The 15,014-nt window shown below is 32.3% G+C and overlaps 2 protein-coding genes across 9 annotated transcripts in view; one reads left to right on the top strand and one right to left on the bottom strand.

The window, feature by feature from the left end:
- The window catches only part of LOC145296757 (uncharacterized), a 485,527-nt gene that overhangs the window by 20,872 nt on the left and 449,641 nt on the right, over positions 1-15,014 (top strand). The gene's annotated exons all lie outside the window — the stretch shown is intronic.
- Positions 1-15,014, bottom strand: part of LOC145296756 (adhesion G protein-coupled receptor L4-like) — a 700,831-nt gene that overhangs the window by 414,407 nt on the left and 271,410 nt on the right. For all 7 annotated transcript variants that reach the window (XM_080142799.1, XM_080142801.1, XM_080142796.1 and 4 more), the window contains exon 3: positions 5,780-5,829. The gene's annotated coding sequence lies outside the window, so the exon portion shown is untranslated. The remainder of the gene's footprint in view (positions 1-5,779; positions 5,830-15,014) is intronic.

Below are 15,014 nucleotides of genomic sequence, written 5' to 3'. Positions count from 1 at the left end.
GAGGTTATTATTTTCCAGAGGTAAAGTAACCAATGAAGTTTTAACGAGGTTAATACAACAGTGCTCAATAGGGAAAGGTATACTTTTTATTTGTTTTTACATAAGCAATAATGTGTTGCTGCACAGTCATAAGTATGTTTCGGTCAGCTAGATTTTAGTAACTAGAGATCTCTTCAGGCAATACAGCTTATATGAAAGCAAAGTTTTCAAAATTTGCTTTCGTCTAAGCTGCATCGCCCGAAGAGGGCTATAGTTACTAAAAACTAGATGACCGAAATATGCTCATGATTGTGTAACAAGATATTACTGCTTGTGTAGAACTGCCGACTGTCAACATGACAGTTCTAGCTCCGATCCTTGGCTTGGGAGAGGTGCTAGTCTAGCGGCACTGATGAGTTGTGATACAACGAAACAGGACTGTATGCCGATGACTACAAATATATGTATATATATATATATATATATATATATATATATATATATATATATATATATATATATATATATATATGAAGGTCCTGGATATGACCTTAAACTATATCCGATGGTGAGGCTCTAGCTTGCGGGCTTTCGGGAGTGTGGAGCCACCCTTTAATTGCTATTGCTCCCTGGTCCACTCTGACCCAGAGTGGTAGTACCTGTTAGGGTCTCAACTATGAGTTAAATAGAAACTGACTTGAAAAAGCATCCTATTAAAAACTCTTCAAAATCACTGGATTCGGCATTAAATGACCTAAAAAGGGTTGATATGCCGTAAAACAGCCAACCATCCATCCATTCATATACATGAAGAAAACCCTAAAATCAATTCCCATCGAAACACGGAACACGACGAAAGTATGGCATACTTAGAATATTTGGCTAATGTTAAACACGTGTTTAACTCTTATTAGATCACTCCACAATCAACGGGTAATTTTATACGAAACATTAATTACACGATTTTATGAAATGTATAATTACAATCTTAAGCCATACGAATAATACTTGATCATTTTCCTCATTTCCATAATTGGAAAAATCTAAATGATTTTCCATGGCTCATAACCGACAAGATATTCCGAAAGCAATGGCGACACCATTTAGAATTCCAGAGGAAAATGCTGACGATTTCAAAAACTAATGCTATGCATGAGTAACTTATTTAAAAAAAAAGCGGGTGCTTATTCAGATTGGCACTTATAGCAATAAACAAAAAAAATGAAAAAAAAAATTTTACATTGTACTTATTTGTCACGGAACGAAGATGGTATTTTCCAAAAATCACAAAAACTTAATCAAGGCATGCAAAAAAAAAAAAAAAAAAGGAAAAAAAAAAAAAAAAAAGACTAAAATTTTCAAGTCTTATAAAATTCTTTGTAGTTAATAAAAAAATTAAGAAATTTACGTGTAGAGTTTGAACCTAAAGGCCACGTCATGCAAAAACAAAAACAGAACAAAAAACAAAAAACAAACAAACAAATAAAACAGGCTATCAACTTACCCACAGTTGCTAAGCGACGACATGGAAAAAATGGCTTTACCGATGATAGATAAATTAAAATAACGGTTTCGATTATCGGTAATTATCGGAGGTATTCTAAAAAAAAAAAAAAAAAAAAAAAAAAAAAACTTAACTAAGATTACTCCCAGACTAATACACTAAAGTTCGGAGTCTATAAGGAACGAACTCACACACATAGACAAAGTTGAATATATATATATATATATATATATATATATATATATATATATATATATATATATATATATATATATATATATATAGTAATTGCGATCTCTAATTCTTCAATTATTACATGGATAACAAACACATCTCCTTAGGGCGAAACTATTTTTTTCTGCAATTCGCTTTCTGTAAATATTATTATCCATATGCACTGAAATGGGAATTTAATAAAACACTCTTTCTCTATGCGCTTACACACGCACACATCTACATGGATAAGACAGAACATTTACATACATGGTTCAATTCTAGGTGCTGGGTGGATGAACAGATTATGAAATCCACACGAAATCTACTGCACACATACACATACGCACGCGAAAAATGATCCATTGGCTCACTCGTTGGGCTCTGGTTACAAGGTTTGGTATAAAAATCTGACTGACAATAAACTAATACCACTCTAAAAAAAGAAAGTAATGCATGGGAATAAGGCCTTACCATTACTTTTTTTTATATACTTATGCAGAATACAGGACGTGTTATCGTTTGCATGTTCCAGGATGGTTACGTAAACCGGCAGAAGGTGTCGAATGAAAACTTCTCGCTTACTTTTTTTTGGCAAAAAAACTTGGCCAATTTTTAAGGTGCCGAATGAAAACTTTTTTTTTTTTTTTTGCTGACCGAAAATGATGACTAATGCTTAAAACGCTAGCAAACAGATATGAAGAAATAAAAAAAAACTATTATCGAAAACTGTCATCGTATGATAGTTTCAATGAAAAAAAAGGTACTTGTGCAGTTTACGAACCGTGCTGAAATAATGACGTCGTTATTTAGACAGTCTTCCATTTAATAAACCAAAGATACCGTAAAAAGGTTATCATTTTAAGCATTAAAAGAAAATTTCCACGTTAATATAACGTTATTTATTCTTTACAATTAATGGATTAACCTAAGTTGCTAACACGAACTTTACAAAAATTGCCATTTCATAAAATAATTCGATTATAGAATTAAAGTAACCAAAATTAATTTCCGTTTCTTCATAATCTAGTTTTTTTTTTTTTTTTTTTTTTTTTTAACAGCTGGGAAACGCCTGGTCGGGATACCTAGTTGTAAATAAATAAATATGAATTGGGAATGAAACATTGGAAATTTGTTTGTTGGATATATCATTTCTATTTTAGAGGTAATAAAAAAAAACAGATGTATAAATTCTAATAAACCATAGTTTGAGATCATCATAAGAACTATCATTCTGGGTCAGAGTGTATCTGGAATAATTCCAATTAAAAAGGGATATCTAATTCCCCCAAACTCCCAAATTTGGGCCTCACTTCTTAGTGTAAGTAAAAGTTATACATATATTTCTAAAAATAAAATAAAATAAATAAAATAAAATAAAAAAAATAATGTTTTATAAAATAATTCAATTATGAAATTAAAGTCAGCAAAATTAATTTCCGTTTATTCATAAACAAGTTTTTTTTTTTCAATACGGGGCAACACCGGGTCGGGACAGCTAGTTGTAAATAAAAGAAATTTCTAGAGAATATCAAATTCACAAACGATTGTCATTCATATGAATATTCAATGATATTAAGTTTTTGCAGTTTATGCAGGGAAGTGTCTATATCTTCCTACATACAGCGCCTGGTATTTCCAAATGGTCATCCATCTAGTACTGACCAGACCCAATGTTGCTTATCGTCACCGATCCAACGGGAACTGGTGTGTTAATATGGTTATGCTATATATTTCAGAATAGATTTAATGGAATCAGAATGTTGATTTCCACGCTCAAATTGGAGTATCAACAATTTAATAAACATCCCGGGCAACGCCGGGTCGGAACAGCTAGTTGTAAATGAATATGAATAGAGAATGAAACAATGGAAATTTGTCCGTTGGAAATATCATTTCTATTTTCAGAGGGGAAAAAAAAAAAAAAAAGAACAGCAGATGTATAAATTCTATTTGACCCATAGTTTGAGATCCTCACAAATACTACCATTCTGGGTTAGAATGTATCTGGCGTAATGCCAATTAAAGAGCGACTTCAAATTCCCAAAAGCTCATTTCTATTTTCAGAGGTAAAAGAAGAAAATAGCAGATGGCCTTGGTAACGATGACAGATTCTCTAGTCGAATTTTGAGTAAATACATCTATATCTAAAGATAGATAACATTGTTCAGTTGTGTTTTCATTTACTAATATGTGCATAGACCATTATACACATGTCAGAACCCCACATTCTGGATTGTTTGCTGATAAGATCATTCGGATGCTGATGTTATTTTATAAAAATTAAAAAAAAAAAAAAGGTAAGATGGGTAACGCTGGGTCGGGACAGCTAGTTGAAAATAAATAGGTCGGATAAATACTTTTTGTATTTGCCACGTGAACTTGCATCATCCCTCCATTGTTGAACAGGCTCCATTTATTAACCATGTCACAAGAGTAACAGTTTCTTGCTCATATTTGGACGGTAGAAAATAGAAGTCAACCAATGAAACCAAAGATGCAAACATCAGGAGGCAAGGTTTCGGTCACTGTATTCTGGGATGAGTTAAATATTTTGTTCATCGATTACTTACAAGAAAGGAAGAACTATTACTAGTGAATATTAATTATATAATATTATTGGTGCCCTTGAAGGAAGAAATTGCCACAAGTAAAAACAACAAAACAAAAAAAAGCGGTACTAATTTTCCAAGGCTATAGGCTATGTCACAAGTCGAGCACAACGATGGCAAAACTATATGAATTGTAATTCTAATTGGTTCCACACCCGTCCTATTCTCCAGATCCTGGCGGTTTGCATACCTAAAAAAAATAAAAAATACTCCAGAGAAAAAGATTTAGCTCTAATGAAGAAGCGACATCATATTTATTACTTTTGTAATAAATAAGAGTACATCCGGGTTCTGACTCCTCAAAAGAATATGATTGGCTGGTTAAGTCATAAATACTGACTGATAGACAACCTTGGGAGAGATGTGGAAAGAAATATCATAAGCCTCACACTTAACGTTATACAGGTTTCCACCATGAACACCCGGTCATAAGGCTACATGCTAGATTATTACTTGAATACTGTAAGTAAGACCACTCAGCTATTCAAAGAAATCTCACTTTTTGCAAGACATCTCAGAAACTGAAGCCTATTTTGAGGGCAAGACAAATCGTTCTACAAACACACACACACATAATATATATATATATATATATATATATAATATATATATATATATATATATATATAAGTAATGTGATTTATAATTTAAAATTTGAACAATTAAATTTCAACCAAATTAAAAATCCGTTTCATAAGAAGGAACAACAACAAAATCAATTATCTGTACGATCGTTTCGGAAAACAATGCTTTTTTTTTGTTGTTGTTCCTTCTTATGAAACGGATTTTTAATTTGGTTGAAATTTAATTGTTCAAATTTTAAATTATAAATCACATTACTTAATATTGAATTAGTTCTAGGATATCTACCCATCGAGCTTATTATATATCTAAATTACAACGAGCATTTTCTCTTTCCCGTATTTCAATTACACTAGTAATTTCACTGTTACATACACTCGGCTCTTTAGACTATTGTTCTAATTTCCTTTAAATTATATATATATATATATATATATATATATATATATATATATATATATATATATATATATATATATAACTGCACGTGTAAAATGGCCATTGAATTGTAAAAAAAAAGTGTTGGACTTAATTTATTATGCGTTTTATTTGTTTTTCCACCGTTCCATTTTTTTCTACATTACAAACAACCTCATTAAACATTTATATACTTTTATTTTATTCAACTAATTAATTTATGCACATTTTTTTTATCACAATCAATTGGTTGCACCTGGGAAACAAACATTTCGTGATATTTTACTTACATTTTTTTTTTTTTTTTTGTAAATTTATTTTGGTGAAACTTAGTCAGAATGGCAAACCTTTAATATCTCCCCCCCCCTCTCAAGTTTTTTTTGTTTTCTTTTTACATTTGTTTCAGAAATGGTAGCCATTTTTTTTAAAGCTTCATGTAAAAGGTAAAAAAAGAAATTGAAAGGAGGCTTACCTATAGCCATTGGTGATACGACAATCCTTTCCTTTCTGCAGATCTGATGTCTGAAAGATGAAATAAAATCAGATTAAATAAAAATATTCAATGCATAATAATAGTAGTAAAAAATGCTACATTATCTATATAAACAAAACAGTAGATGGTGTCCGTGTTTGTGTGTGTAAATATTAAACCGATAAACTCTTAAACTACTGGTCACATAACACTGAAATCGACAGAAAATAGTAAATATACACCAAAAATGGTTTATAGCGAGTAAAATCTTTGTTTGGATGGATGAATAACGCGTACAGAAGTCGCTAAGTTGAAATGTTCATTTCAACTTGCCGATATAGTTCTCTATTACTTGTGCGCATGCGTATAACCAATCATAGCTATAAGTAGTTTAATTTTAAAACTTTTTTTATCTATTTGTCGGGTTACCTCAATCGTGACTGGAGCGCTAAATGTTTTGGTTTCATTTCTAGCACTCGAACCAGTTTTTAAACCTTTGAAATCAGTAATATATATATATATATATATATATATATATATATATATATATATATATATATATGTATGTATATACATGTGTATGTATATATATATGGTTGTAAAGATATATATGTATGTATATATACGTATATATATATCTATATATATATGTATATATATGTATGTATATATGTATATATATATATATTTAAAATAAGAATTACAGTTAAGTTTACAAAAATGATCCAAATGGCAAAACTAAAGTAAATTATGAATATTAAAGATTCTTGATATTTATAAAGTAATCTCAACTAGATGTAAAAGCTCGATAAAACCAAATAGGAGGTAGATCTTATAATAAGAACAAGTAGTTAATAAAACATGTTAAAAAACACTTTGAAAAAGTGTTAAAAACATGTTTATTTTTTAAAAGGAATTTATTGTTTCCTTTTATTTAGTGTTTCCTTTTTAAAATTAAATATGTTTTTAACTCTTTTTGAAAGTGTTTTAACATGTTTTATTAACTACTTGTTCTTATATATATATATATATATATATATATATATATATATATATATATATATATATATATATATATATATATATATAAGAAATTGGCTCTGTAACAATAAATACGAAATATGCACGAATTAAAATATATTTAGGCATATTTTACGACAGGCTAACGCCGAGCACGAATCGCAAGTTAAGAGAATAAGATGAAGCTTATTTTTAGGCGAAAGACAAATCATTTTACAGAAAAACAAACAAACAAACAAAACCCATTGAATTGTTAACTAAGTGTTGGAATCAGTTTATTACGAGTCTTCAATTATTTGGTTGTTTGAAAGATGAAAAAAAAAAATCCAGATTAAATATAAAATATTCCACGCGTACTAATAAAAATAAGACAATATTATTACGTAAGACGTAATCAACTCTACCGTCTATGCTGTAGGACAGGCATGTCAAACACGCGGCCCGCGGGCCGCATACGGTTTATTGTAGGCACGCTTGCGGCTCGCATTCAGAATTAATCTGCTTTTCTCCCACAGCTCCTTGATTGGGGTTTGGTACGTTTCGGCGTAGTAGAAGTAGGAGGAAATAATTTTCAGTCAGGTTTTATAAAAAAATCATTTAGTGTAATTGTTTTTTTTTTTTTTTTGTATGGGTTCGCTTAACTACTTAATTAATTAAAGTTTCCTTATTCTAATGTGTAGTTTTTACGTTTTTAAAATGATATTTTTATCGTTTGGATGCCACCATAATTTCTTTAAACTGAAAAATAGAACAGTTTCAATTAAAATTTGAGGATGAGCTCTTTAAAAATGAGGTAAAAACTATTTTTTTTTTAATCTGTCTTTATAAAAGAAAATGATTTCATTTAAAAACTAGCGGGGGTACAAAATAAAAACGATGTTAAAATTCTTTAAGAAAGTCGGCAAAACCAAACAAAAAACAATAAAAAAAAAAACAGCGGACAAACGTAAAACTTTTTTTAAAAAAAGAAATCGGAAAAACAGAAAGCATAAAATAGGGGGAAAATGAAGGACAACAAAATAAAAACAAAACGAAATAAAGCGAAAAAAATGGCATAAATAACTCTTCGATTCGATTAACTCAATAGTGCGTTTCACCAAGTAGAATTAAAATTCCATTCCAGTTTTTTAAAGCAACTATGAAGTAAAGAAAATCCCAACCGGTGTTCCTTCGTAACCGTCTCTTGTGGACGATCCGGCAATGGTGTTAAGTGGTGGCGGGCGAAGGAGGAATTTATTAGAGAGAAAAGATTTTACCACTTCCATTGATCTTAACCGATTTTGGCCGTGAACTCTCAGCAGATAGAATATAGGAATCAACGATTATCGAGGAAGTGGATAGGTAACAGGCCTATAACACACCTCAGATATTGTGCTACAGTTTGTGCATATTACGTTTGCATGAAATGTCTTGATTTTTAATCCTATTAAGGTCAAAATCAGAGAGGAAAAATGAGTTCATTTATATATATATATATATATATATATATATATATAAAAGTGAAAGTGTCTATCTGTCTGTGTGTGTGTCTGTGTACATTTCCCTACGCAATAACTCTGTCAATTTTTAGTCTACAGACTCGAAATTTGATATACATGGTACTGAGATTTGGGAAAATCCACGTGATCGGTTTTTGGCCAGAAATTTGGCGATTAAGGGGTCAAAGCTCAACGATTTGACCTTTGAGAACTCTACCAAACTCCTCCGACAATTTTGGACCTACGCACTTGGAATTTTAGATATAGGTTCCTTGGACATGGATCTAACTTAATAACTTGATTTAAACCCCAAACAATAAATTTTAAGAGGTCATAATAGGGGTCAAAGTTAAAAAAAACTGACCTCTGCGGTCTCTTCCAAATTACTCAGACAATTTCTGGTCTAAATATTCGAAATTTTACATAAAGGGTATTCAGAGACAGGGCAAGCTTTTTCATCGGTTTGGGTTGAAAATTTTTAGTTACCAATATATAAATGTATGTATGTATGTCTGTTTGCATGTCTACCTTAAACTTTCAATAGAGGTGACGGATTTTACCAACATCAGTATCGTTTTAAAGTTCGGCCGTTCATACGACAAATATCAAAAAATTGGCTAAAAACATTAATATCTTCGCCTTCAATTAGGCAGTTTTCTACAGGGGGGGGTCACTTTTTTCGCCGATATTTTTTAAAGTTATTCTCTCCTTTAGATTGTCTAGCCTTAATTAAAAAAAAATGTCGCTTCCGGTTTGGCGATAGTCGTAACAGCATAAACGTTAGGTTTTACCCCGTTCTTTTTCTCCTTTGCGGTACGGGTTCGAGCCTGCCTTTGTCTGACCGTGCTGAAATAATGCCGCTATTACCGTTATTATGTAGAAACGCATTCTTAACATATGGAGGGTGTTTTTTTTTTTTTTTTTTTTTTTTAACTATTCTGTTCTTTCACCTAACAATTTAATAAAAAAAAATATCGTAAAACATGAATTGAACTTGAAAATGTTATTACAAATAGCACGGTAACATAAGTGCATAAACACTTATATTTTTCTTTTAAAAAATTGAAATAAAAATTATTTAAAACATGTCTTTAAGATTAAGGATTGTAGGAGATGTAATAACTATAATCTTAAATGAAACATTTTCATTGGCTGACGATAACCGGAGTTATCTGACAAATTATAATTTTATTGCTATGTCAAAAGTTTTAGCTAACTTTATCAAGGTCGGGATATTGACCATCTGGTCTCGTCAGGTTGGCTATTGGAGCTAATATGACGTGAAAATACTTGAAATCTATACTAAAGCCAATGAAGATCGGTTTTTATTTTATACTAGCCTGGGTTCCCGGCGTTGCCCGGATGTTTGGAAGTGTGTGTTGTGCAAAAACAAAAATTGGTAGTAGGCAGGCTCGAACCCGTACCGCGAAGGAAGAAAAGAACGCGAAAAAAAAAACAAAAAACAAAACAAAAACAAAAACAAACAAAAAAAAACGCGACGTCTTTGCTGTTGCGTCCATCTCCAAACCAGAAGTGACGAACGTTTAAATTAAGGCTAGTCAATCGAAAAGAAGGGATGACTTTCGAAGACATATCGGCGATAAAAGCGAACCCTCCCTGTAGAAAAGTGCCCAGTACAGGGTGAAGGAATTAATGTTTTAAACCAATTTTTCAATGTTTGTCGTCCGAACAGTCGAGCTAGTAAATAAAACCGATCTCGTGAAAATCCGTCGCCTCTGTCGAAAGTTTTAGGCATACATACATACATACATACATACATACATACATACATACATACATTGAAACAGACAGGTGAGATTTATATTATAGATTATTATTGCATTTTTATATTATTTGGATTATTTGTCTACAGTCTTCAGCATTTCGATTGATGTAACCTCCAACCTTCTTCAGATGTATCTTGGCGAACTCTAGTATCTTTCTGCAGAATTTAAAACAGTACCTTTTATTTTATCCATGAACGTAGCATACTCTCATTCCATCAGTCATGACTGGATATAAATCTTAATTTGCAATTGTATTTTTAGGTCGCCCTCACTGAGGATTGAACTTTGAACCTCTGGTAGTAGCAGTAGTCCAAATAATCCAAATAAGCAATCCTTGTCTTAAGAAAATTCAGAAACGTTATACTGTGTTCATCTTGAGTGTTATTCTCACAACGTTTCAGCCCAGGTAACCTTCAATTTTCTTCAGGTGTATCCTGTCGAACTCGGGAATCTCTCAAGATACACTTATAGAAAGTGGGAGGTTTCATCGGACTGAACTGTTTTAGATGACGTAATAACTATAATCTTGACGTCTATACTTAAATAAAAAAAGGCTGATACTTTTATTTTTTAATTATCATGTTTGATGTAGCCGGATTGAACGCTGGTAGCTCGCAACACAATTCGTTTGTTAGAAAAATATAAAATTATTTTATTGCTTGTCACGTGAGCGCGCTTCCAAGCAGTATACGGAGGGGGAAGCAAGAGGAGGCGGATCCAGTAGCGCTCGTGCTGTTTGCCATCTTTTGACTGACTGACTCTTGTGCTCGCCTGCTTATATATTTGACCCGTTTTCTAACAAGTGTTCCAACCTCGACAGCCGTGTGGAGAGAGGCATTTACTTGACCTATTCACCTTCGGTGACATCAGTTTAGACAGCTTCACCTCATCGCACGGTGCGTTTTAGCGACCGATCGTCATGCGTGTGTGTTAGTGCGTACAGTCTCAACACGCAACATCTTGTAGTAGTGGTATTTATAATCTATGCTTTATTTCTAAGCCGTGACTATGATTGGTGAAAACATTTAACTTCGTTTTGGAATTGCTTAATCAGGGCTATCTCTTATAGGATCTTCTTCCCTTTGTTTTCGGTTAAAAAATGCCACTGTTAACTACTCATTCACATTGCTCGGACTGACTACAAAACTAACAGGAGCTATCTGAACGTAAGTTCGACAAGAAGACCTAAGAATTTCACATGGCGACAGCCGCATACAATTAATGTTACACACACACACACACACACACACACACACACACACACACACACACACACACACACACACACACACACTTAGCTATATACGTTTACTTCTCCAGAATAAGAACATAAATCAGGTGCAGTTTATTCATCTTTTATTCATCTCAAAAAATGATGGAAGTAGGCTTCTTAAGGAAGCAATACTAATAGGCCTGCTTTTCAGCTGACTACAACTGATTATCTTCAAGTCCAACGTAAACAAGTTCTTGATTAACCGTCCCCCCCATAACTAATCCAATTTAAAAAAATTCCCACTACTTATGTTTACTACGCTGTAATCACATTTACTAATGTATACCAATCAACCCTTATCCTCCGGGCTTTGATAAATGGTGATTCCTACATAAAAAAGGACATATTACTCATTGATTCATATATACACGTATATGTAACAACAGGTCACAGTGGTTGTCGCTAACATACATCAATGGGCATATTGAAGACTATATTAAAACTATATTGAGCTATATTAATAAACTTGTGTGAACACTTCTCGTCTGTCCATTTATGATTATCGCCTAAACATCTTGGGCAATTTTCAACAATTGCGCCCCAAACAAAGATGGCGGAAATGAATAAAGTTGATGTAAATACAGGACGGAAGTCACTAAGCATAGAACTAAATACGAAACCATACAGAAATATTTTATTTCAAAAAATTATATTAGCTCTAACATTTGTTGTGTTATGCATTTCTTTAATATTTAAAATATATTCATACGAAAATATTTTATTTCCAAATATTAACATAGCTTTAACACTTTTTTTTTATTGTTTTGCAATAACACAAGTATTTAAACAAAGATAATTATTTTTAAAAAATTGTAAAAAAATAAAAATGTGTTAATTTTTTATTGTTTCATGATAATACAAGAAGCGTTAAAACTTAAATAATTTTTGGAAATAAAATATTTCTACGTGGTTTCGTATTTCGTTTCGTGCTTAGTGACATCCGTTCCGTATTTACATTAACTGTATCCATTTCCGGCATCTTTGATTTGGGAGTGCAATCGTTGGAGACTGTTACATTGATACCTATCTGATTATATTTGTACAACATAAGTACTTTGCTGTATAGGACTTTTTTTTCGTGTTGGAGAAAGGGAATCTAAGAATTATATTTCCATACAAAATTTCAAAAGAAGCATACCCCCTATCTGCATTTCCATCGTAGAATTCTCAATACTCATGGCGAGAAGCAGAGTGGTTAGTGGGTACAGACTGATCAAAGAATAACAATAATAAGGAGGGAGGGGTCTGACCTTTTTCTTAGCCCAGTGAAGTATGAAAAATCTAGGAATTGTTTTTGTTTTTTTTTACAAAGGAGTCATCACTTATCAAGGCTCCGATGCCACTCGAGGATAAGGGTTAAAGCGTGTACGGTAGACATAAAGAAAAATAGGATAGGGATATGAAAGAGAAATGTATGTCATACATTTTTTGATAAAATGATATGGTAGGAGTGTTACGTAGTTGTTCCGGGCAACGCCAAGTAATCTGAACGATAATTATTATGATCGTTATTGATGTTGTAAAATAGAATGTTAGAAAGAATGTTTCAAGGCGAAAAGTATGGTTTAGGATAAAAATATTTATGTTAGAAATGAAAAGGAATGTTGGTTTTCATAACTAACACAAACAGCAATGTTAACTAGATAAACAAGTATACCTGACAGGCATCACGTGATGGTCAAGGGTGTTACATGTTGATGACGTCATTAGAAGGGGAAGGTTTTGTATATGTAGGATTTAGCCAGTTAGTGATTAGAGCTGGAAGGAGACAGACAGAGAGTTGAGCCGACCGGTCGAAATGGCTCGTAGAGTGAGGGGCCCAACGCCTATCAAATGTAATAAACGTAGGACCAGCGTTACAGCTTTCCAATGAGGAAACATCTGTAATAAAGTTGCTGAAAAGACAAATCGAGATTTGTTGATTCATTAGGATGAATCATCTTTGTAACTTTCCGGCAAACAAGACCAAAGATAGATCAGGTACGTTTCTCCGATTGGGCCAATGTTAAATCCCCAGAGAACTGCTATTCGTCCGTTTTTTTTTGTTGCAAATATTATATGTTCATTGAACTGTATCTGTGAACATGTCGACTCGTACAAACACAAGACCACTAGACGATAATAGATCTACTCATAAATATATAGACGTTAAATAGACACGTAAACACATGGATCTTTGTACATGCAAGTAAGCTGCTATACATGCTCGTTTATATATATGCAACTCCACAATACACTGTTTAAATAATGCCCATTTTCATTAGATGTGCAATAACCGTTACATCAAGAATTGGCATTAATGCGACTTACAACACGTGATCTATCAAGACATTTTCTGAAATTTATTTATTTTTTTAAAGAGAAACATTGGATGCGGGAGATAAGAGGGTCTTAATGGGGAGGGGCGTTCAATACGATTTTTCTCCCCTACTTTGTAAGGGATTAAGGAAATCTGTTTCCGAGGCAGGACATGTTCATGCATCTTCAGGGCTGTGGATTTTTGCTAGACTTTTTTTTTTGCTCCTCAAGGCACATTCGTGCAAAAGAGATCTTGAGTTGTTCTGCCAATATTCACAGGTTATTATTAATAGTTTTTTGTTTTGTTTTTGTTTTTGTACATTTACTATATGCGTTTGTGTGATAGAAGGATTCCTTGCCCCCTCTCCTCCTTGACCCTAACCGACCGAAAAACGTTTTTCTTTATTTTAGAATTGTTGCTTTCGTAGATTTCTGCTAGAATTTTGGACAATCCCGGATAATCTTACGCATTGAAGTTTGGAGTAAGAGAGTGAAAAAAAAAAATAAATAAAAATAAAAAGAATATACAAAGAAAAAGATATGAAAGACGAGAAGAGAAAATAAGACAAAAAAAAAAAAATAAGAGAAAGGATTAAAAAGAAAATTGAAATAAAAAAAAAAAAGATACGAGAGAAGACAAAAACAAAAGCGAAAAGTAACTTATTTAGCATTGATTCGTAATTTGAAATTCCACAGAATTCAGCATTCGGTTTGAACAAAATGAATTAAAAGGGTTTGGTTTAGGCAGGGGGGGATGAGAATGGAGAAATACAGAAACAAATCAATAAGCGAAGAAAATCATGAACCCGGAGGTGACATAAAATACAAGAGGCAGATAATGAAAACAAATAGAATAATCAATGGAGAAATATAGGAAAAAATAATAAAGATTTGTTTTTATATATTACATATATTTGACAATCACAACTGCTGCATAAACACACACACACACACACACACACACACACACACACACACACACACACACACACACCTTAGACGCCCATATTTATTTCCACATACGTAGAAATCGTGCTTCTCTACGGTTTTGAAAGCTGGTTCTAATATATTCCGTCTCTCATCTGGGCTCTTTCCAAGCGAACAGTATTCACGATTAAGAGATATTTGCAATTCAGATGACCGGTAAGACATTTTTGATAACAAAAGATCATGTACTTCATAAGTCTGATAAAATCTGTATGGAAAGAAATTGGTGCGGATTTAAAAAAAAAAAAAAAAAAAATAGACGGAGAAGTTAAAAAAAAAGTTTTTAAATAATTTTAAGACAGAACATAAAAAAAATGAAGCGAAATGTCTCCAAGTTGTAGGATAAAAATTGAGAATTTGTATTTGCTTGTTCCGTTTTACGACATATCAAC

This window comes from Euprymna scolopes, chromosome 17, assembly GCF_053919585.1.
Source record: "Euprymna scolopes isolate OS-2025 chromosome 17, ASM5391958v1, whole genome shotgun sequence".
Classification (NCBI taxonomy): Eukaryota; Metazoa; Mollusca; class Cephalopoda; order Sepiida; family Sepiolidae; genus Euprymna; species Euprymna scolopes.
The sequence above is the reverse complement of the archived record's forward strand: the minus strand, read 5'-3'. Positions and strand labels throughout refer to the sequence as shown.